The following is a 26,235-nucleotide window of genomic DNA, read 5'->3' as shown; positions in this document are numbered from 1 at the left end:
CCTCTCCCTGACCGAGTCTGTAATACCTACATGTTTCAAGCAGACCGCTGTGCCCAAGAAAGCGAAGGTAACCTGCCTAAATGACTACCGCCCTGTAGCACTCACGTCGGTAGCCATGAAGTACTTTGAAAGGCTGGTCATGACTGATATCTACACCATCATCTCGGATACCCTAGACACACTCCAATTCGCATACCACCCCAACAGATCCACAGGTGACACAATATCAATCACACTCCACATTGCCCTTTCCCACCTGGACAAAAGGAACACCCATGTGACCACTTGACGCGATGTTATCGTTCTGGCTCATTTTTTTTTTAAAGCCTGAAACTATGTCTGAAGACTGTTGACACCTTGAGGAAGCGATAGGAAAAGGAATCTGGTTCATATCCCTTTAAATCCAGCAAAGGGAGGCTATGGAACATGGAGTTGGTAGAGAGTTTCAAGATACATTGGTGTCCACATCACCAACAAACTATATTGGTCCAAACACACCAAGACAGTTGTGAAGAGGGCACAACAACACCTTTTCCCAACCACAGGAGACTGAAAAGATTTGGCATGGATTCCCAAAGCCTCAAAAAGTTCTACAGCTGCACCATCGAGAGCATCCTAACCGGTTGCATCACCGCCTGGTATGGCAACTACTCGGCATCCTACTGTAAGGCTCTACAGAGGGTAGTGCGTATGGCCCAGTACATCACTGGGGGAAAGCGTCCTACCATCCAGGACCTATATACTAGGCAGTGTCAGAGGAAGTTGCAAAAAACTGTCAAAGACTCCAGTCGGCAAGCAGTACCGGAGTGCCAAGTCTAGTTAACAGCTTCTAACCCCAAGCCATAAGACTGCTGAACAATTAATAAAATGGCCACCCGGACTATTTACATTGACCCCCCCCTTTTGTTTTTACACTGCTGCTCCTCGCAGTTTATCTATGCATAGTCACTTTACCCCTACCTACGTCACTTTAATGGAGAAGGAAATAAATCAGCTTTAAATGATGGCTGCAGACAGACGCTGGGCGGAAATGGACCCGGGTTGTTGTGTTGTGAAGAAGTCCTCGGTCTTCTGACATGGCTGATCTGCTGCAGTTCAATCTACATCACACACCAGTCATGTTCTTTGAAGGGGAGGGAACAAGAGCACATTTTGGGAGAAAAGACGGATTGGGATGCACTGCGGTACCATTTGACAGTCCGCACTTGCATGTTGAACAGTCAATTTAAATGTGTAGAAGGACTCTACTGAATTCCAAAAATGATTCCATTCATATAAAAACAGTACTGTATCTATGTACACATTGGTCTTAGGAATGGATGACAATGTTCATTACGTACACCACAGAAAGGCTCCGTGTCACTTTGGAATGAACCCTGATCTCTCAACTGTAAGATCCCTGAAGATGGCTGGAGTTGGTCCACACATTACAAAACATTCATAATTGTGCCAGAAAGAATGTTACTTTTTTTTGCAGAACAAAATCCCCAAAATGTATCATTCAGTGGCAAGGAAACAACTTTAATCTTTTAGTTGTAGCAGACATGTGGCCATGCAGTTCATTGTTCTGTGGCCATGTAGTTCATTGTGCTGTGGCCATGCAGTTCATTGTTCTGTGGCCATGTAGTTCGTAGTGCTGTGGCCATGTAGTTCATTGTGCTGTGGCCATGCAGTTCATTGTTCTGTGGCCATGCGGTTCATTGTGCTGTGGCCATGTAGTTCGTAGTGCTGTGGCCATGTAGTTCATAGTGCTGTGGCCATGTAGTTCATAGTGCTGTGGCCATGTAGTTCATAGTGCTGTGGCCATGTAGTTCATTGTGCTGTGGCCATGTAGTTCATAGTGCTGTGGCCATGTAGTTCATAGTGCTGTGGCCATGTAGTTCATTGTGCTGTGGCCATGCAGTTCATTGTTCTGTGGCCATGCGGTTCATTGTGCTGTGGCCATGTAGTTCATTGTGCTGTGGCCATGTAGTTCATTGTGCTGTGGCCATGTAGCTCATTGTGCTCACCCTAAAAGTAAAAGGCAACTCTCTAGCCATGACGGATGAAGATTGAAGCATCTCTCTTAGGGCTCACTGGTAGTTGAATTTGAAGACGAAGCCTCTCTCTTAGGGCTCACTGGTAGTTGAAGTTGAAGACGAAGCCTCTCTCTTAGGGCTCACCGGTAGTTGAAGTTGAAGACGAAGCCTCTCTCTTAGGGCTCACTGGTAGTTGAATTTGAAGACGAAGCCTCTCTCTTAGGGCTCACTGGTAGTTGAATTTGAAGACGAAGCCTCTCTCTTAGGGCTCACTGGTAGTTGAATTTGAAGACGAAGCCTCTCTCTTAGGGCTCACTGGTTGTTGAAGTTGAAGATGAAGCCTCTCTCTTAGGGCTCACTGGTTGTTGAAGTTGAAGATGAAGCCTCTCTCTTAGGGCTCACTGGTAATTGAAGTTGAAGGGTCTGGAGTTGAAGGGGGTTTAAAGCCCTGGAAACCGCTGTGGAAGTTCTGATGATGGTGGTGACCTGCCTGCTGGCTCTCTGTGTCCATGGAGTCCTCGGCATGGTCAAACGTCTGCCTCATCTCTGCACAGGCACACAGACAGACACAACAACAATGTTAAAGCTCGAATCCTTAATTGAAACAATAACAGAGCTGTCACTCAACCTCTGTTTTGGAAAAATGTTATGATTTGGCCTGGAGAAATGCAACCAATTCCTAGACAACTCTATCAATTCATAGACCAAATTATAGTTGTAATCTTTTTTGAGGCTATACAGTGTTTGATTACATTTAAAAGTAAAACAAGCTTATACTATTGTTTCTCATGAGGTGTGACAGTTGATCAAACCTCAAAGGCATTTATAAGTTATATTATTCAAGAATCAGTGGATATATACCGTATAATAAATAAGTCCAAAAATGGATATAGCAGTTCATAGTGTCTATCTTTACGCCGCACACCAGAGAGCATCAATGGACTGAGTGGAAATATTCAGCGTTTTAAAACTGTGATAGTCTAGTTCAAAACACAGAGGTCGAGAGCAGTTAAGCTGCCTAGACAAGAGTCTAGACAGTTTATATGATTTTAATTGAAAGGGTAGGTAGACAGCCTTGAGTCCAATAGCATGATACAAGGGTATTGCTAAATCAATACAATTCTAAAGCACAAATTAAATAACTATTGAGGTTTGACCATCCAGCAGGAAGTGAAAGAAAAGTGGTGGTTAAGAGGATTATACAATATGCAGAAAGAAGCGCTTGAAGTACACTAAAAGGGAAATTGGAATCTCATGACGTATTTGCTTGTAGATGAAGTATTAATATTTCTGCTGCTTTGAAAATGCACTATAGAGAACTAAGTAAGGGTGTAACGGTACACATATTCCAATACGTACTGAACCCTTAAATCTGTACAGAGTTGTGAATTATGACCTGTGGTATATCAGATAATCACTGGAACAGGTGTAACAGCTGCCAATGGGGAGTAACCCTGGCCCATATGACATTTACCTGGATCAGTGAGCACTACCTTGTCCTAGGCAATGACAATGAACTTCTTCTCTGCCTTGTCTTCAGAGTCATGACTGCCACTGCTACACCATGTCCCTGTAGGCCTTTATGATCTCCTTCTTCTGAGTACTCCTGTGACAGGGTCCAACAGAGGTAATACAATTACATTCTGCTACACAGTAGTCTCCTTGGTCTATACAGTGGTTCCCAAACTTTTTCATAGTCCTGTACCCCTTCAAACATTCAACCTCCAGCCCCCGTATCGCCTCTAGCACCAGGGTCAGTGCACGCTCAAATGTTGTTTTTTTGCCATCATTGTAAGCTTGCCACACACACACTTTACGATAGATTTATTAAACATAAGAATGAGGATGAATGTTTGTCACAACCGGCTCGTGGGAAGTGACAAAGAGCTCTTATAGGACCAGGCCACAAATAATAATATAACAATAAACAATCATTTTGCTCTTTATATAACCATCTTACATATAAAACCTTATTTCTTCATTCAAAATTGTGAATAACTCAACACAGGTGAAGGCTGTGCTTGAAAGGATACACATAACTCATAAGTGCATAACATAAGTGGACAGAACATAAGTGGACAGAAGGCAGGGCATGAAAGGGATAATGAATGTGTCATCCGTTTCGGGAAAGTACTTGCGTAATTGTGCACCCAACTCAGGTGTTCGTTAATTTGCGCACAAAAAAATTATGCGATGGAAAGACCTGTGTGTTGTCATTGTTAATGTAGACAAAGAGCTCCAACTTCTTAATCATAGCCTCAATTTTGTCCCCCACACTGAATATAGTTGCGGAGAGTCCCTGTAATCCTAGATTCAGATCATTCAGTCAAGAAAAAACATCATCCAGATAGGCCAGCCATGTTAGAAACTCTTAACTTCTTGTGTCGAGCCAACCCGGATCCGGTATCGTGACTACAGCCTCAAGCTCATTACCATAACGCAACGTTAACTATTCATGAAAATCGCAAATGAAATGAAATTAATCTATTTGCTCTCAAGTTTAGCCTTTTGTTAACAACACTGTCATCTCAGATTTTCAAAATATGCTTCTCAACCATTGCAAAACAAGCATTTGTGTAACAGTATTGATTGCTAGCGTAGCATTTAGCGTTAGCATTCAGCAGGCAACATTATCACAAAAACCAGAAAAGGATTCAAATAAAATAATTTACCTTTGAAGAACTTCAGATGTTTTCAATGAGGAGACTCAGTTAGATAGCAAATGTTCCGTTTTTACAAAAAATATTGTTTGTGTTGACAAATTGGTCCGTTTTCTGCGTCACGTTTAGCTACGAAAAAAAACCTGTATCCAGGATTGTGTAAATCTATCCGCAAGCTCATTAGCATAACACAACGTTAACTATTCATGAAAATCGCAAATGAAATTAAAGTAATCTATTTGCTCTCAAGCTTAGCCTTTTGTTAACAACACTGTCATCTCAGATTTTCAAAATATGCTTTTGAACCATAGCTAAACAAGCATTTGTGTAACAGTATTGATAGCCTAGCATAGTATTATGCCTCTCTTTCACCATGCAACATTTTCCACAAAAACCAGAAAATAATTCAAATAAAATCATTTACCTTTGAAGAACTTCAATGAGGAGACTCTGTTAGATAGCAAATGTTCCGTTTTTACAAAAAATATTATTTGTGTCGACTAATTGCTCCGTTTTGTTCATCACGTTTGGGTAAGGAAAAAAAAAAAGTCATTAAAACGCGAACTTTTTTCCAAATGAACTCCATAATATCGACAGAAACATGGCAAACCGATGTTTAGAATCAATCCTCAAGGTGTTTTTCACATATCTATCGACGATAAAATCCATCGTGGCAGTTTACTTTCTCTTCTGAAGAAATGGAACGCGCATGGACCTACAGATTACGCAATCATTTCAACACAGGACACCAGGTAAATGTAGTCTCTTATGGTCAATCTTGGTCAATATGCCTACAAACACGTCACAATGCTGCAGACAATGGGGGGAAACGACAGAAAGCGCAGGCTCATTCCTGGCGCATTCACAGCCATATAAGGAGACATTGGAACACAGCACCTTCAGAATCTGGGGCATTTCCTGTATGAAACTTCATCTTGGTTTCGCCTGTAGCATTAGTTCTGGGGCACTCACAGATAATATCTTTGCAGTTTTGGAAACGTCAGAGTTTTGTCTTTCCAAGGCTGTCAATTCCATGCATAGTCGAGCATCTTTTCGTGACAAAATATCTTGTTTAAAACGGGAATGTTTTTTATCCAAAAATTAAAAGAGCGCCCCCTATCTCGAAGAAGTTAATCATGCAAGCGGTAAGACAAGTGAAAATGATGGTAAGTAAAGAACATTAACTGTTGAATCTAGGGGGCACTATTTTAATTTTTGGATAAATAACGTTCTCAAAGTTAACAGGCTATTTTCTCAGGACAAGATGCTAGAATATGCATATAATTGACAGCTTAGGATAGAAAACACTCTAAAGTTTCCAAAACTGTAATTACAGAACTGATATTGCAGGCGAAAGCCTGAGAAAAATCCAATCAGGAAGGGACTATTATTTAGAAAGCTCTGCGTTCCTATGCGTCCCTATTGAGCAGTGAATGAGATATCAACCAGATTCCCTTTTCTATGGCTTCCCTAATGTGTCTAGTGTCACAATACATCGTTTCAGGCTTTTATTTTGAAAAATGAGCCTGAACGTCAACATTGTGTCAGTGGTCAGCTGGAGGCTCTCAGAGTGTTTTGTGCGTAAAAGACAAATGCGGCCATTGTTTCTCTCTTTCCTACTAAGAAGCCACCTGTCCCGGTTGATATATTATCGAATAGATATTTGAAAAACACCTTGAGGATTGATTATAAACAACGTTTGCCATGTTTCTGTCCATATTACGGAGATCATTTTGAATATTTTTCAGCGTTGTCGTGAACCGATCGTTTTCTCAGCCAAACATGAAGAACTAACGGAGCTATTTTTGGCTACAAAAATATTTTTTATGGAAAAAAGGAACATTTTCTATCTAACTGGGAGTCTCGTGAGTGAAAACATCCGAAGCTCATCAAAGGTAAACGATTTACTTTGATTGCTTTTCTGATTTTCGTGACCAGATTGCCTGCTGCTAGCTAGGCATAATGCTATGTTAGGCTATCGATAAACTTACACAAATGCTTGTCTTGCTTTTCCTGTAAATGACAGGGTGATTAACAAAAGGCTAAGCTGTGTTTGAATATATTTCCCTTGTGATTTAATGAATATGAATACTTTCTAGTAAGATTTTTTGTCCGTTGCGTTATGCTACTTAGTGTCAGTTGATCACAATTCTCCCGGATCCGGGATGGATAGATCCAAAAGGCTCTCATTTAAAAACAAAGTGTCAATACTTTGTCCCTTGATAACCAGCGCACTTCTGTATGTTGTAAAAGTGTTGCATGGTCGCTGCCCATATCATTGCATAGAGCAGAAAATACACGAGAGTAACAAAGTTAACCATTTTCACTGTAGTGTCCAAAACGTCTTTAAAGCTGTCAGGCATTCCTTGGCATCAAGAGCCTCTCGGTGGATGCTACAGTGCACCCAAGTGGCATCGGGAGCAACTACTTGCACCCTTCGTTAACACTCCTCTCCCTGTCATGACTTTTGTGCCATCAGTACAGATACCAACATGAGCAGCAGCTACGTTTGGTAACATACTAATGGAATTCCCACGAGATAATAATTGTTAATGTGATTGGATGTTAATTATTTGAGGCTACCTGTATTTGACATTGTGTTGTTATTTCGCTGAACACTAGATGGTTTCATTTTATTTTTGACAGTCAAATGAGGCTACTCAGAAGAGAGAAAAAAAACCAAATGTATAGCCCCGTTGGAAAATATAAATGGACTGTTTGAAATTGTGAAGAAAAAAAATGTACAATGATGTTTAAAAAATAATATTTGTTTGTTTTATTTGGCATACCCCCGACGGCATTATGCATACCACAGTTTGGGAATACCTGGTCTATGACAAGCAGAGCAGGCCACCCCACCCTAACCAAACCTATCCAACCCAACCCTACCACACTCTACCCCACCACATCGTACCCTACCCCACTACACTGTACCCCATTACATCCTATCGCACCAAACCCTACCCCACCTTAACCTACCCCACCACACCCTTATCCACCCTGCCCTACCACACCCTACGCCATCCTACCCCACCTTAACCCTACCCTACCACACCCTTATCCACCCTACCCCACCACACCCTACCCCATCACATTACCCCACGCCACCTTAACCCTACCCCAATTCACCCCACCCTTCCCTACCTCACCACAGCATACCATCCTACCCGACCACACCCTACCGTATCCTACACCACTCTAGACTAGAATTATTTACTCAATAGAAAAACATATCTAATGCATTGTTGCATTATGTTGTTATAGCCTATGTGTAATCCTTTTCCTGTTCCAGATTTTGGAGCTGTGTTCCCTGCGGGACCTGGAGTGCAGCCTGGGAAGCACACTGTCCTAGGTTACCTGTAATTTCCTAATCTCATTTTAAAATGTTTTTATGTTTCACCTTGAGAATAATTAATTGGGAATATTGCTATTGTCACTGCAGTATTAGGCCTAAAATGGGTTGCATACACGTCTAACTACAGTACCAGTCAAATAATATAAAACTAACTACTAAATATAACATTGTTGCAAGTGGTCGCACAGGACAGGCAGAGAGATGAGCACAGTGAAGAGGAAGATCCAAACTAATTGACAGTCGTTGGAAAAATGGAAATCACTTGCAAACCACTGGAGCGACGAGGCAAGCAATAACTCGATGTAAAAGGTGCTCAGGCTAAACAGCGTTTGTAGTTGAATTGCTACATTTAAATACGAATTTAATATTATTTCTCATTACATGTCCATTGAAGTATTATTTTCAGTTTTCACTATGACAATGAACACACCCTGAGTGTCACGTCCTGACCTTAGTTCCTTTTTTATGTCCCTGTTTTAGATTGGTCAGGGCGTGAGTTGGGGTGGGCATTTAATGTTTTTCTTCTATGCTTTGTGTTTCTGCTTTTGGCCTGGTATGGTTCCCAATCAGAGGCAGCTGTTTATCGTTGTCTCTGATTGAGAACCATACTTAGGCAGCCTGTTTTCTCACTCTTGTTTGTGGGTGGTTATTTTCCATTTCAGTGTTTTCACCATACGGGACTGTTTCGGTTTTCCTTTATTCGCTTGTTCGTTTGTTTTCTGTGTTCTGTGAAATAAATATGACGAACACTTACCACGCTGCATATTGGACCGATATTTCCTACTCCTCCTCAGAAGAGGAAGATGACAACCGTTACACTGAGGCACCGAATGGTCCTGTTACCACCTTATTAATAGGCCTACAGTGTTGTAGGATGCATTAATAAGTTGATTGACAGGTGTAGCCTCCTGCAGAATGATAAACTATCCACGGGTGTGGATGTCTGCCAGCTTTTATAATTATGTGTAATTGAGCGCTATAGTTTTCATTCTAGTTATCATCCTTGGTGTGGATGGATCTTGAGTATCTGCTCAAAATAATGGATCATCTGTGATCACACACGATAACTGGCCAAGTGGGGGGGAGGTACTGCATCATTCGTGGGGGATGACATGTTTACTGTTGCCTTGGTTACTATTTAATTCTACATCCTTGACTAGTCTTTCAATGATTTGTAGTGAGCATTTTGTAGTGAGAATTGTTTGTCTAACATAGCAGTAGAGTACATATCATGGAATTGAAAGTACACAGCTACACTGTAGCTATTCCATAGATCAACGGTAAGGCTAATATTGACTTGTGTTCCAACACACAAGGACAATTCCACCCATCCTTTGGTATTTGTTTCATTAGTCCGTTGTTGATATAGTCCCAAAATATTTTGTATGTCAGCTATCAAGTTGTCAAAATATGGCCTGGAGCAGATAGCTACACTGTGTGTGTGTGTGTGTGTGTGTGTGTGTGTGTGTGTGTGTGTGTGTGTGTGTGTGTGTGTGTGTGTGTGTGTGTGTGTGTGTGTACACATGTTTTACTAGAAGAGCCGGAAGTCTTCACAAAAATAGTAAACCAACTAAAATTCTGAGAAGTGTGGACATTTTGCTGGTCCTCACTTGTAAAAAGGCTATTCTAAGTTTAGGGGTTAGGGTTAAAATTAGGGTTAGGGTTAAGTTTAGTGGTTAGGGGGATTAAGTTTAGGGTTGGTTAGAGGTTAGGGTTAAGATTAGGGGTTAGGTTAGGGAAAATAGGAATCAATTGTTGGTCCCCAAAAAGTCCTCACAAGTTGACTAAGACATAGTGTGTGTGTGTGTGTGTGTGTGTGTGTGTGTGTTGGCACTTGACACTGCCACCATTGAATTGCTAGAGGCTTGATTAGCGTGTGGCTGTGCTTAACTTCAGCCGGGGAGGCAGAACAGCTATGTATCACACCAGGTTGGACTTCCTGCTTAGTGGGGTCCAGACTAGAGGGGGAATGCACCCTCTGCATTTATAATGATATTGCTGTGTTTTTAACAGAAGGAAAACTAGTTAGGAGAACATTTACATTTTATTGTATCAGCAAATCAGTGTTTCACGGATCATTTAATCCGATATGGACGGACTACACATTCTTTCTCTGTTTCTCTTAATGGTAAAATAGTGCCCTCTACTGTCATCCTACAGAATAACGCATCTGTCTTCAAACCCTAGACAACAATCAAGAAAAGCTACTGCCAAGACAATGGCGAACAGTACACCTGACAAGATTCCATTGTTTAGGCATGTTGAATGGACAAGCCTCAACTAAGACAGGAAAAGATCAGATGCCATTACAGAAGAGTTGAGTTCCTCTCTTACTATGTAAAAGTGCTTTATTAAGCAATGCAAAGTACTATATAAATCCATTAAATTCTGATTTATTAATTCCTTAGATCTCACCTTCCCCGTACTGTTCATCCAGGAGGTGACCCTCAACACGTTCACATTCTGAGGGTCAGACTTAAGTACCGGACTGCACACTGTGATGGCTCTGCTCGCATCTTGCCGCCCAAACTCAGTCAAAATGCACAAATGTCTAGGTTCCACCTTATAACAATTGGTGTTCAACAATCATTATATTTCAAAAGCTTTATTGTTGTGTCAAATCTACATTAGCTGGGATTTTCGTGACTTGAAGAGTTGGTTGAAGGTGACAGGCAGGCCAGACAGTGGAAGGTGCGCTCCTTGGTGTAACACGGTTGAAGGTGACAGGCAGGCCAGACAGTGGAAGGTGCGCACCTTGGTGTGACATGGTTGAAGGTGGCGGACAGGCCAGACAGTGGAAGGTGCGCTTCTTGGTGTGACACGGTTGAAGGTGACAGGCAGGCCAGACAGTGGAAGGTGCGCTCCTTGGTGTGACACGGTTGAAGGTGACGGGCAGGCCAGACAGTGGAAGGTGCGCTCCTTGGTGTGACATGGTTGAAGGTGACGGGCAGGCCAGACAGTGGAAGGTGCGCTCCTTGGTGTGACATGGTTGAAGGTGACGGGCAGGCCAGACAGTGGAAGGTGCGCACCTTGGTGTGACACGGTTGAAGGTGACGGACAGGCCAGACAGTGGAAGGTGCGCTCCTTGGTGTGACACGGTTGAAGGTGACAGGCAGGCCAGACAGTGGAAGGTGCGTGGTGTGAGTACTGGGGCACATATGGCTCTGTCTTCAGTATTGCATCTCCGTACCTACACGTGGGTTTGCGGTAAAAACAGATGTTTTAGTGACATCTTGTCAACAGAATTGCGCTCTTATACAATGTACACCGATGACATCACTACACCCACAGCCATACAGTGCAAATGTACACAGATGACATCACTACACCCACAGCCATACAGTGCATTCGGAAAGTATTCTGACCCCTTGATTTTTTACACATTTTGTTATGTTATTCTAAAATAGATTCAATAGTTTTTCCCCTTGTCAATCTACATAAGCCATAATGACAAAGCAAAACTTTTTTTTTTTTATGTTGCGCATTTTAAAACACTGAAACACTCACAAGAAATGAACAATGAAATTTCACATTTACATAAGTATTCAGACCCTTTCCTCAGTAATTTGTTGAAGTACCTTTGGCAGCAATTATAGCCTTGAGTCTTTTTGGGTATGACTCTTGTCACGACTTCCGCCGAAGTCGGCTCCTCTCCTTGTTCAGCGGTCGACGTCACCAGCATTCTAGCCATCGCCGCTCCATTTTTCATTTATCCATTTGTTTTGTCTTGTTCTCTTCACGCCTGGTTTTCATTCCCCAATCAATCTACATGTACGATTGTTTGTGTTATGTGTGTTTTGTTTACGCGCCAGACTGGCTTGTTTTTTCCGTGTTATTTTTTTACGGAGATGTTTATTGTTAAACATAATTCTTGTGACTGTTTTGCCCATTTTGCACTTTTTCCTAAATAAAGTGTGCACCTGTTCACAAATCTCTGCTTTCATGCACCTGACTTTGCTACCAGTACGCACACATCTGACAACACTAGAAGCTTGGCACACTTTCTCTGTAGATCCTCTCAAGCTCTGTCAAGTTAGTTATTTTCAGGCCTCTCCAGAGATGTTCGATTGGGTTCAAGTCTGGACTCAGGCTGGGCCACTCAGTGACATTCAGAGACTTGTCCCGAAGCCAGTCATGCGTTGTCTTGGTTGTGTGCTTAGGCTCGTTGTCCTGTTGGAAGGTGAACCTCCGCCCCAGTCTGAGTTCCCGAGTACTCTGGAGCAGGTTTTCATCAAGGATCTCTCTGTTCTTTGCTCCGTTCATCTTTCACTCAATCCTGACTAGTATCGCAGTTGCTGCCTCTGAAAAACATCCCCACAGCATGATGTGGCTACCACCATGCTTAACCGTAGGGATAGTGCCAGATTTCCTCCAGACGTGACCCTTGGCATTCAGGCCAAAGAGTTCAATCTTGGTTTCATCAGACCGGAGAATATTGTTTCTCATGGTCTGAGTCCTTTAGGTGCCTTTTGGCAAACTCCAAGCAGGCTGTCAAGTGCCTTTTTACTGAGGATTGGCTTCTGTCTGGCCACTCTACCATAACAACCTGATTGGTGGAGTGTTGCAGAGATGCTTGTCCTTCTAGAAAGTTCTCCCATCTCCACAGAGGAACTCTGAAGCTCTGTCAGAGTGACATTCGGGTTATTGTTCACCTCCAAGGCCCTTCTCCTCCGATTGCTCAGCTTGGCCGGGCGGCCAGCTCTTGGAAGAGTCTTGGTGATTCCAAACTTCTTCCATTTAAGAATGATGGAGACCACTGTGTTTTTGGGGACCTTCAATGTAGCAGTAATTTTTTGCAGTTGTGTAAAGTACTCACAGCAAGTAAAAAATACTTTAATATACTACTTAAGTAGTTTTTGGGGGGTATCTGTACTCTCCTTTACTCTTTATATTTTTACTTCACCTCATTCTTAAGGAAAATAATGTACTTTTTACTCCATACATTTTACCTGACATCCAAAAGTTCTCGTTACATTTTGAATTCTTAGCAGGACAGGAACATGGTCCTATTCATGCACTTATCAAGACAACACAGGGTCATCCCTTCTCCGTCTGATCTGGCAGTCTCACTAAACACAAATGCATATTTTGTAAATATTGTGTGCCCAGGGCTATCCATAAATTTTAAAAACAAGAAAAGGGTGCCACCTGCTTTGCTTAATAGAAGGAATTTAAAATTATTTATACTTTTACTTTTGATACTTAAGTATATTTTAGCAATTACATTCACTTTTGATACTTAGGTATATTTAGAACCAAATACTTTGAGTTTTACTGAAGTAGTATTTTACTGGGTGACTTTTACTTGAGTAACTTTCTATTAGGGTATCTATACTTTTACTCAAGTATGACAATTGAGTACTTTTTCCACCACAGCTTTTTTGGTACCCTTCCCCAGATCTGTGCCTCGACACATCCTGTCTCTGAGCTCTACGGACAATTCCTTCAACCTCATGTCTTGGTTTTTGCTCTGACATGTGTGTTCCTTTCCAAATCATGTCCAATCAATTGAATTTGAAAATAAAAGAGAGCCGCACACTCTAGGAGCTCAGATGCAAAAATGTAATTACCAACAGTTCGACAGCCATGCTCGTCTTCAGCTACATTGATGAAGACGAGCTTGGGTGTCGAAACGTTGGTAGTTAGATTGTTGCATCTAAGCTCCTAGAGTGTGGTTGTCGAAACGTGGGTAATTAGATTGTTGAGCTCCTAGAGTGTGCAGCTCTCTTTTATTTTCACGTTTTTACTCCGCTAGCCAGCACCTCGCCTAAATAGGTGTGCGTTTCTTTTTCTTCTTGTTCAATCAATTGAATTTACCACAGGTGGACTCCAATCAAGTTGCAGAAACATCTCAAGGATGATCAATGGAAACAGGATGCACCTGAGATAATTTAAGTCTCATATCAAAGGAGGGTGAATACTTATGTAAATAGGCTATTTCCGTTTTGTTTTTTTAAATACATTTTTTAAAATCTGTTTTTCCACTTTGTCATTATGGGGTAACGCAAGCTGTAACGTAACAAAATATGGAAAAAATGAAGGGGTCTGAATACCTTCCTCATATGTATTCTGAACAAAAATAGCAACACAACATATAAAGTGTTGGTTCCATGTTTCATGAGCTGAAATATAAGATCCCAGAAATGTTCCATACACACAAAAAACATGTTTTTCTCAAATTTTGTTCAATTTTTTTACATCTGTCAGTGAGCATTTTTCCTTTGCCAAGATAATCAATCAGGTGTGGCATATCAATAAACTGCTTAAACAGCATGGTCATTACACAGGTACACCTTGTACTGGGGACAATAACAAAAATTTGCAGTTTTGTCACACAACACAATGCCGCCGATGTCTCAAATTTTGAGGGAGCCTGCAATTGGCCTGTTGACTGCAGGAATGTCCACCAGAGCTGTTGCCAGAAAATGTTATGTTAATTCCTCTTCCATAAGCCGCCTCCAACATCGTTTTTAGAGAATTTGGTAGTACGCCCAACCAGCCTCACAACCGCAGACCACCTGTAACCACGCCAGCCCAGGACCTCCACATCTGGCTTCTTCACCTGCGGGACCAGCCACCCGGACAGCTGATGAAACTGAGGAGTATTTCTGCCTGTAATAAAGCCCTTTTGTGTGGCAAATCTCATTCTGATTGGCAGGGGCTGGCTCCTGTGGGTAGGCCTATGCCCTCCCAAGCCCACCCGTGGCTGCGCCTCTGCCCAATCATGTGAAATCCATTGATTAGGGCCTAATTAATATATTGTAATTGAATGATTTCCTTATATGAAACTGTAACTCAGTAAAATTGTTGAAATTGTTGCATGTTGTGTATATATTTTTGTTTAGTATAAAACCTATGTACTTGAAAGACAGTAACACATTCCTTTAAAGGATGAACGCTCTATTGCAAATACACTTCCAATAACTTTAACTCTTAAAAGCTTTACCTATGATTCCTCTCCTTACTCAGTTCTGATCCCTGAACCCTTTCCCAATGATTATCTCCATCCTAATGGTCAACATCTCCATGATAGCAATCTTAGTTCATGTGACATACTTTACAAATAGAGTTGGCTATCCTATTAGGATTTCCTGCTAGCTCAGCCCTGGGAGGTGAGTGATTAATCACAGTGATGCAATAAACCATGCCTGTGTAATAGACTGCTGAGGCTGCAGGACAGCATGCACCTCTAGCCAGAGCCGTCGACATCATACTGGCAAAAATATGGGACAAATAAAACTGTACCGGTCCAAATGCATATTTCCCGGGCTCTGACTGTGACTATGGCCCAGCTCTAACTGTGACTTTGGCCCAGCTCTAACTGTGACTATGGCCCAGCTCTAACTGTGACTATGGCCCAGTTCTAACTGTGACTATGGCCCAGCTCTAACTGTGACTATGGCCCAGCTCTAACTGTGACTATGGCCCAGCTCTAACTGTGACTATGGCCCAGCTCTAACTGTGACTATGGCCCAGCTCTAACTGTGACTATGGCCCAGCTCTAACTGTGACTATGGCCCAGTTCTAACTGTGACTATGGCCCAGTTCTAACTGTGACTATGGCCCAGCTCTAACTGTGACTATGGCCCAGCTCTAACTGTGACTATGGCCCAGCTCTAACTGTGACTATGGCCCAGCTCTAACTGTGACTATGGCCCAGCTCTAACTGTGACTATGGCCCAGTTCTAACTGTGACTATGGCCCAGCTCTAACTGTGACTATGGCCCAGCTCTAACTGTGACTATGGCCCAGATCTAACTGTGACTATGGCCCAGTTCTAACTGTGACTATGGCCCAGCTCTAACTGTGACTATGGCCCAGTGCCCCCCAACAGTTGAAGAATGAACATTGACTTCAATGATGAAACTTTCAACACCTTAAACAGTCTGTTAAATCTACTTTTTACTAGTATTTTAAAAAGCAGCATTACAGCAGTAGTACCACAGCATTACAGCAGCATTACAGTGGTCCCCCATTTGTACGTACCTGCTTAGCCACCTGTAAAGTCTCTCTGAATATTCTATTTAAAGCCAGACATAAAAAAGCACTGACTATCTCCATCATTTATATTCTAATAAAGGACATGATTTTGCCTAGTGCTACTCATTGCTTCCCCTGGATGTATCTGAAGAGGGATGTGTAAATGGAGACACCCTGATAAACATGGCCCAGGCCAGGAAAGAACCTGCTAAACATGCCTAGAAAAAACTCTGCTAAACATTGCCCAGGCCAGTTGAGACCCTGCTAAACATGACCAGGAGAGACCCTGCTAAACATGGCCTAGGCCAGGAAAGAACCTGCTTAACATGGCCCAGGCCAGGAGAGACCCTGCTAAACATGGCCAGGAGAGACCCTGCTAGACATGGCACCGGCCAAGAGAGACCCTGTTAAACAAGGCCCAGGACCGAACCTCATAAACATGGCCCATGAGAAACCCTGCTAAACATGACCAAGGGGGCTGCACTTAACTGACTTAACTGACTGTCAAAATTTACTGTAAGAGAAATGACTATATAAATGTTTTCTACCCTGGGTATACGCTATTCCCAGAGTAGTGCATGCAATATAAATACTGTAGCTAGGGCTGTGGCGGTCATGACATTTTGTTAGCCGGTGATTGGCATGCAAATAACTGATTCTGTCACCGTAATTGACCATTAATTAACATAAACATGTTTAGCATTTACGGGCTACCACACTTAGCCTACAAGCCACCGATGCAGACCTACCACCTGAGAATACTCAGCCTGGATTCAAATAAATAAATGTAGAACTGCAATTACATTTATCTCTTCTGGCAATGTTATGAGGCTTCGGGCAGAATGGTAATACTAATGGAAAATCTGTCAGTGATTTTCACTCTTTATCCTTAATGGGCACCTGAAAACTGTCCCTGCTGGGCAGAAGGTGAGCTAACTAGCCATCTAATTTAGCTTGGGTTGTACATGTAACTGCCAAAATAAAGGAAACATCTACAGTGGCTTGCGAAAGTATTCACCCCAATTGGCATTTTACCTATTTTGTTGCCTTACAACCTGGAATTAAAATAGATTTTATAGGGGTTCGTATCATTTGATTTACACAACATGCCTACCACTTTAAAGGTACAAAGTCTTATTGTGAAACAAACCAGAAATAAGACAAAAAAAACAGAAAACTTGAGCGTGCATAACTATTCACCCCCCCCCAAAGTCAATAGTTTGTTGAGCCACCTGTCGCAGCAATTACAGTTGCAAGTATCTTGGGGTATGTCTCTATAAGCTTGGCACATCTAGCAACTGGGATTTTTTTCCCATTCTTCAAGGCAAAACTTGTCCAGCTCCTTCAAGTTGGTTGGGGTCTGCTGGTGTACAACAATATTTAAGTCATACCACAGATTCTCAATTGGATTGAGGTTTAGGCCAAGACATTCAAACTTTTCCCCTTAAACCACTCGTGTGTTGCTCTAGCAGTATGCTTAGGGTCATTGTCCTGCTGGAAGGTGATCCTCCGTCCCAGTCTCAAATCTCTGGAAGACTGAAACAGGTTTCCCTCAAGAATTTCCATGTATTTAGAGCCATCCATCACTCCTTCAATTCTGACTAGTTTCCCAGTCCCTGCCGATGTAAAACACAGTATTCTAGGTGTGATGAAAGGTGCTCGGTTGCGCCAGACATAGCGTTTTCCTTGATGGCCAAAAAGCTACATTTTAGTCTCATCTGACCAATGTAGAATCTTCCATATGTTTGGGGAGTCTCCCACATGCCTTTTGGCAAACACCAAATGTGTTTGCTTATTTGGCTTTTTTTCTGGCCACTCTTCCGTAAAGCCCAGCTCTGTTGAGTGTACCGATTAAAGTGGTCCTATGGACAGATACTCCAATCATCGCTGTGGAACTTGGCAGCTTCTTCAGGGTTATCTTTGGTCTCTTTGTTGCCTCTCTGATTAATGCCCTCCTTGCCTGGTCCGTGAGTTTTGGTGGGCGGCCCTCTCTTGGTAGGTTTGTTGTGGTGCCCTATTCTTTCCATTTTTTAATAATGGATTTAATGGTGCTTCATGGGATGTTCAAAGTTTCAGATGTTTTTTATAACCCAACCTTGATCTGTACTTCTCCACAACTTTGTCCCTGACCTGTTTTGAGAGCTCCCTGGTCTTCATGGTGCCGCTTGCTTGGTGGTGCCCCTTGCTTAGTGGTGTTGCAGACTCTGGGACCTTTCAGAACTGTGTCATATCATGTGACACTTAGATTGCACACAGGTGGACTTTTTTAACTAATTATGTGATTCTGAAGGTAATTGGTTGCACCAGATATTATTTAGGGGCTTCATCGCATAGGGGGTGAATAGATATGCCTGCACCACTTTTCTGAATTTTATTTATTCACATTTTTTTTTACAAGTTTTTGGGGGATTTCACTTCAATAATTTAGACTATTTTGTGTATATCCATTAAATGAAATCCAAATTAAAATCAATTGAAATACCAGGTTGTAGTACAACAAAATAGGAAAAACGCCAAGGGGGATGAATACTTTTGCAAGGCACTGTAGATACGTGTCTTAATAGGATGTTGGGCCAACACGAGCCGCCAGATCAGCTTTAATGTGCCTTAGCGTAGATTCTATAAGTGTCTGGAACTCTACTGAAGGGATGCGACACCATTCTTCCACAAGAAATTCCATATTTTGGTGTTTTGTTTTTTGATGGTGGTGGTAGAACTGTCTAAGCCGCAGCTCCAGAATCTCCCATAAGTGTTCAATTGTGTTGAAATCTGGTGACTGACACACACACACACACACACACACACACACACACACACACACACACACACACACACACACACACACACACACACACACACACACACACCCTTTAAACCCCTTTGCTCTTTTGTCACTGAGATCTTTAAACCCCTTTGCTCTTTTGTCACTGAGATCTCTGCTTCTACTGTAGCCATGGTAGTGCAAATGCATTAGGTCCATGTGTTCCAATAATTTCCCATGGGATGTACTGTACTATAGACTGAGCTGTTTCCACTGGACAATACTGACATCTCCTGGCTGCTGCTGCTCCTTCATTTTTCTATTGAACAAGTCACTTCCAGAGAGTGTTAATTTATATTGACATTACTGACCACTTTAATAAAACCGCTCTCTGCTTCATCTATTCTCCCCTGCTTCAGGAGTAGATTACCTTTCCGAAGTCTGACTTGTTGGAAGAGTGAGATGACTGAGAGATGAGATAAGTGTGTGTTTTTTCTACTCTACACATACATTCATTTATTAACAGTATTTCATTAACAAGTTGTTTATTAACTGTAGTTTAGGGCAGCGCACAATTGGCCCAGCATCGTCCAGGTTAGGTTTTGGCCAGGGTAGGCGGTCATTATAAATAATAATTTGTTCTTAAAACTGACTTGCCTAGTTAAATAAAGGTTAAATAAATAAAAAATTTAATTATTAACAGTAATTTTTTAACAGTAGTTTGTTGTTTCTATATGTATATGGTGCACTCACCGGAGTCTGGTTTGAGTTGAATTACTTTACGATGGCCGATATGAAGTGTAGTTTGAGTTCAATGACATTGCTCAGGCCATGTAGTTCTTTGGGTCTCCATCTGAGGATGATCTAACACAAGCAATGGCAAAACAAAACAAGAAATATGCAGAACAAAAATATAAATGCATGTATAGTGTTGCATGTATAAAAATGCATTTAAATGCATGTATAGTGTTGGTCCCATGTTTCATGAGCTGAAATAAAAGATCCCAGAAATGTTCCATATGCACAAAAAGCTTATATCTCTCATAGATGGTGCACAAATGTGTTTACATCCCTGTTAGTGAGCATTTTTCATTTACCAAGATAATCCATCCACCTAACAGGTGTGGCATATAAGAAGCTGATCATTACACATTAAACATCATTACACAGGTGCACCTTGTAGTGGGGACAATAAAAGGCCACTCTAAAATGTGCAGTTTTATCACACAACACAATGCCACATATGTCTCAAGTTTTGAGGGAGTTTGTAATTGACTTTCTGACTGCAGGAATGTCCACCAGAGATATTGCCAGAGAATTGAATGTTAATTTCTCTACCATAAACTGCCTCCAACATCGTTTTAGATCATTTGATAGTACGCCCAACCATCCTCACAACCGCAGACCATGTGTAACCACGCCATCTGACCACTTCTCTGGACCACTTCTGTATTGAGCATGTTACTGCTACTTCATGTTTGAGTTTTTGCTTATAAGCATGAATCAGGAGGATAGTGTTACACTTAGATTTGGCAAATGGATGTTGAAAGATAACTCTGTATCTGTTTCTGTGTGTGGAGTAAGGGTGATGTAAAGTTCTCCCCTCAGGTGACTTGCACAGGTGACAAGCTGGTAGAAATGAGTCAGACGGATTTCACTTTCCCTATATTAAAATCACTGTCCACTAGGAGTGTCGCCTCTGGGTGAGCGTTTGCTTGTTTATTTATGGCCCTGTACAGCTCATTGAGTGTGGTCTTAGTGCCAGCATAATTCTGTGTTGGTAAATAGACAGCTATGAAAAAATATAGATGAAAACTCTTGGTAAATAGTATTGTCTAAAGCTTATCATGAGGTATTCTAACTGAAGCAGAAAGCAGAAACTCAAGACCGCCTTAATATTAGAGATGGTGCACCAGCTGCTGTTAACAAAGAGACACAAACCTCCCCCTTCAGCTACCTGACGCTGCGGTTCTGTCTTGCCGATGCATAGAAAAACCAGCTAGATGTACACTACCGTTCAAAAGTTTGGGGTCACTTAGAAATCTCCTTGTTTTTGAAAGAAAAGCTCATTTTTTGTCCTTTAAAATAACATCATATTGATCAGAAATACCGTGTAGACATTGTTAATTGTTGTAAATTACGTATTGTAGCTGGAAACTGCAGATTTTTAATGGAATATCTACATAGGTGTACAGAGGCCCATTATCAGCAACCATCACTCTTGTGTTCCAATGGCAAGTTAGCTAATCCAAGTTTATCATTTTAAAAGGCTAATTGATCATTAGAAAACCCTTTTGCAATTATGTTAGTACAGCTGTTCGTTCTGATTTAAGAAGCAATAAAACTGTCCTTCTTTAGACTAGTTGAGTATCTGGAGCATCAACATTTGTGGGTTCCATTAAAGGCTCAAAATGGCCAGAAACAAAGGACTTCCTTCGGAAACTCATTAGTCTATTCTTGTTTCTGAGAAATTAAGTGATTATTCGAAGTAGCCACTCTTTGCATTGAGGACAGCTTTGCACACTCAAATCAAATCAAATCGAACTTTATTTGGCACATGCGCCTAATACAACAAGTGTAGACCTTACTGTGAAATGCTTCTTTACAAGCCTTTAACCAACAGTTCAAGAAGAGTTAAGAAAATATTAAAAAGTAATCAAAAGTAACACAATAAGTAACAATAGCGAGGCTATATACAGGGGGTACCGATACCGAGTCAATGTGCGGGGTACAGGTTAGTCGAGGTAATTTGTGCATGTAGGTAGGGGTGAAATGACTATGAATAGATAATAAATAGCGAGTAGCAGCAGTGTACAAAACAAATGAAGCGGGGGGAGGGGTTCAATGTAAATAGTTCGGTGGCCATTTAATGAATTGTTCAGTAGTCTTATGGCTTGGGGGTGAAAAAAACTGTTATGGAGCCTTTTGGTCCTAGACCTGGCGCTTGCCATGCGGTAACAGAGTAAATACTCTATGACTTGGGTGACTGACAATTTTGGGGGGCTTTCCTCTGACAACACCTATTATATAGGCCCTGGATGGCAGGAAGCTTGGCCCCAGTGATGCACTGAGCTGTACGCACTGCCCTCTGTAGCGCCGTACAGGTCAGGTCAGATGCCAAGCAGTTGCCATACTGCCAGGCTGTGATGCAACTGGTCAGGATGCTCTCAATGAACTTTTTGAGGATCTGGGGACCCATGCCAAATCATTTCAGTCTCCCGAGGGGGAAAATGTGTGGCATGCCCTATTCAGCACTGTCTTGGTGTGTTTGGACCATGATAGTTTGAACTTGAAACTCTCGACCCGCTCCACTACAGCCCCTCAATGTTAATGGGGCCAGTTCGGCCCAGCCTTTTCCTGTAGTCCAAGATCAGCTCCTTTGTCTTTCTCACATCTTGGCATTATCTCAACCAGCTCATGAGGTAGTCATCTGGAATGCATTACAATTAACAGGTGTGCCTTGTTAAAAGTACTTTTGTGGAATTTCTTTCCTTCTTAATAATGCATTTGAGCCAATCAGACTTGTTGTGACAAGGGTTGGTATACAGAAGACGACTGAGTACTTATTATAGTAAGAACATCTCAAATAAGCAAAAAGAAACGACATTCCATAATTTCTTTAATACATGAAGGTCAGCCAATGCGGAACATTTCAAGAACTTTGAAAGTTTCTTCAAGTGCAGTCGCAAACTTCATCAAGCGCCATGATGAAACTGTTCCTCTTGAGGACCGCCACAAGAAAATAAGAATCAGAGTTACCTCTGCTGCAGAGGATACGTTCATTAGAGTTACCAGCCTCAGAAATCATCAATAAACTGCACCTCAGATTGCAGCCCAAAAAATGCTTCACAGAGTTCAACAGACAAATCTCAACATCAAATCAAATCAAGTCAGATGTCATTGGTCACATACACATATTTAGCTGATGTTGTTGTGGGTGTAGCAACATATTTGTGTTCCTAGCTCCAACAGTGCATCACACACAAATCTAAAAGTAAAATAATGGAATAAAGAAATATAAAATACGAGCAATGTCGGTGTTGACTAAAATACAGTAGAATAGAATACAGTATATACATATGACATTTGTAAAGTAGTATGTAACCATTATTAAAGTGACTAGTGTTCCATAATTAAAGTGACTGGTGTATCCATGTCTATGTAAAGTTGAAGTTGGCAGTTTACAAACACTTAGGTTGGAGTCATTAAAACTTGATTTTCAACCAAACTATAGTTTGGCAAGTAGGTTAGGACATCTACTTTGTGCATGACTCAAGTAACTTTTCCAAAGATTATTTGCAGACAGAGTATTTCACTTATAATGTACTGCATCACAATTCCAGTGGGTCAGAAGTTGACATAAACTAAGTTGACTGTGCCTTTAAAAACAGCTTGGAAAATTCCAGAAAATTATGTCATGGCTTTAGAAGCTTCTGATAGGCTAATTTACATAATTTGAGTCAATTGGAGGGGTACCTGTGGATGTATTTCAAGGCCGACCTTCAAACTCCGTGCCTCTTTGCTTGACATCATGGGAAAATCAAAAGAAATCAGCCAAAAAATTGTAGACCTCTACTAGTCTGGTTCATCCTTGGGAGCAATTTCCAAATGCCTGAAGGTACCACATTCGTCTGTACGAACAATAAAACGCAAGTATAAACACCATGCGACCACGCAGCAGTCATACCGCTCAGGAAGGAGACGTGTCTCCTAGAGATTAATGCACTTTGGTGAGAAAAGCGCAAATCAATCCCAGAACAACAGCAAAGGACCTTGTGAAGATGCTGTTGGAAACAGGTACAAAAGTATCTATCTATATCCACAGGAAAACGAGTCCTATATCGACATAACCTGAAAGGCCAATCAGCAAGGAAGAAGCCACTGCTCTAAAAACCGCCATAAAATTGCCAGACTACGGTTTGCAACTGCACATGGGGACAAAGATCGTACTTTTTAGATAAACGTCCGCTGGTCTGATGAAACAAAAATAAAACTGTTTGGCCATAATGACCATCGTTATGTTTGGAGGAAAAAGGGGGAGGCTTGCAAGCCGAAGAACACCATCCCAACCATGAAGCATGGGGGTGGCAGCATCATGTTGTGGGGATGCTTTGCTGCAGGAGAGACTGGTGCACTTCACAAAGTAGATGGCATCATGAGGGAGGAGAATTATGTGGATATATTGAAGCAACGTCCAAGACATCAGACATCTTGGGTCTTCCAAATGGACAATGACCCCAAGCATACTTCCAAAGTTGTGGCAAAATGGCTTTAGGACCTCAAAGTCAAAGTATTGGAGTGGCCATCACAATGCCCTGACCTCAATCTTATAGAACATGTGTGGGCAGAACTGAAAAAGCGTGTGCGAGCATGAAGGCCTACATACCTGATTCAGTTACATCAGCTCTGTCAGAACTATTGGGTCAAAATTCACCCAACGTATTGTGGGAAGCTTGTGGAAGGCTACCCGAAATGTTTGACCCAAGTTAAACAATTTAAAGGCAATGATACCAAATACTAATTGAGTGTATGTAAACTTCTGACCCATTGGGAATGTGATGAAATAAATAAAATCTATTATGCTGGCATTTCACATTCTTAAAATAAAGTGGTGATCCTAAGACAGGGAATGTTTAATAGCATTAAATGTCAGGAATTGTGAAAAACTTCCAACTTCAACTGTATATAGGGCAGCAGGCTCTAATGTGCAGAGTTGAGTTACGGGTTGGAAGCCGGCAAGTGATGGCTGTTTAACAGTCTGATGGCTTTGAGATAGAAGCCATCCACCAGGTTCCTCACCTCCTTCCTGTAGGCTATCTCGTCATTGTTGATAATCAAGCCTACCACTGTAGTGTCATCCTCAAACTTGATGATTGTATTGGAGGTGTGCATGGTCACTCGGTCATGGGTGAACAGGGAGTACAGGAGAGGGCTGAGAACACACATTGTGTGGCCCTTGTATTGAGGATCTGTGAAGTGGAGGTGTTGTTTTCTACCTTCACCGCCTTGGGGCTGCCCATCAGGAAGTCCAGGACCCAGTTGGATAGGGCGGGGTTCAGACCCAGGGCTCCAAGCTTGATGAGGAGCTTGAATGGTAATATGGTGTTGAAGGCTGAGCTATAGACAATGAACAGCATTCTTACATAGGTATTCCTCTGGTCCAGATGGGATAGGGCAATGTGCAGTGTGATGACAATTGTATCGTCTGTGGATCTTTTCAGGCTGTAAGCAAATTGAAGTGGTTCGAGGGTGTCAGGTAAGGTAGAGTTGAGTTGATATGATCCTTAACTAGCCTCTCAAAGCACTTCATGATGACAGAAGTGAGTGCTATGGGGCGATAGTCATTTAGTTCAGTTACCTTTGCTTTCTTGGGTACAGGAACAATGGTGGACATTTTGAAGCAAGTGGGGATAGCAGACTGGGATAGGGAGAGATTTAATATGTCTGTAAACATTCCAGCCAGCTGGTCTGCGCATGCTCTGAGGAAGCTCCTCTGGGCCCGAAGCCTTGTATTACTTACTTTGGCCACGGAGAACGAGAGCCCACATTCCTTGGTAGTTGGCTGCATCGATGGCACTGTGGTATCCTCAAAGCGGGCAAAGAAGTTGTTTAGCTTGTCCGGGAGCAAGACGTCGGTGTCCGCGACGTGACTGGTTTTCCCTTTGTAATCTGTGATTGTCTGTATACCCTGCCACATACATCTCGTGTCTGTTCTAGGCCCTCTCTTATTCTCGCTATACACCAAGTCACTTGGCTCTGTCATAACCTCACATGGTCTCTCCTATCATTGCTATGCAGACGACACACAATTAATCTTCTCCTTTCCCCCTTCTGATGACCAGGTGGCGAATCGCATCTCTGCATGTCTGGCAGACATATCAGTGTGGATGACGGATCACCACCTCAAGCTGAACCTCAGCAAGACGGAGCTCCTCTTCCTCCCGGGGAAGGACTGCCCGTTCCATGATCTCGCCATCACGGTTGACAACTCCATTGTGTCCTCCTCCCAGAGCGCTAAGAACCTTGGCGTGATCCTGGACAACACCCTGTCATTCTCAACTAACATCAAGGCGGCGTCCCGTTCCTGTAGGTTCATGCTCTACAACATCCGCAGAGTACGACCCTGCCTCACACAGGAAGCGGCGCAGGTCCTAATCCAGGCACTTGTCATCTCCCGTCTTGATTACTGCAACTCGCTGTTGGCTGGGCTCCCTGCCTGTGCCATTAAACCCCTACAACTCATCCAGAACGCCGCAGCCCGTCTGGTGTTCAACCTTCCCAAGTTCTCTCACGTCACCCCGCTCCTCCGCTCTCTCCACTGGCTTCCAGTTGAAGCTCGCATCCGCTACAAGACCATGGTGCTTGCCTACGGAGCTGTGAGGGGAACGGCACCTCAGTACCTCCAGGCTCTGATCAGGCCCTACACCCAAACAAGGGCACTGCGTTCATCCACCTCTGGCC

The sequence above is a fragment of the Oncorhynchus keta genome, chromosome 7 (assembly GCF_023373465.1).
Source record: "Oncorhynchus keta strain PuntledgeMale-10-30-2019 chromosome 7, Oket_V2, whole genome shotgun sequence".
NCBI classification, from domain to species: domain Eukaryota; kingdom Metazoa; phylum Chordata; class Actinopteri; order Salmoniformes; family Salmonidae; genus Oncorhynchus; species Oncorhynchus keta.
Note: the sequence above shows the minus strand (reverse complement) of the source record.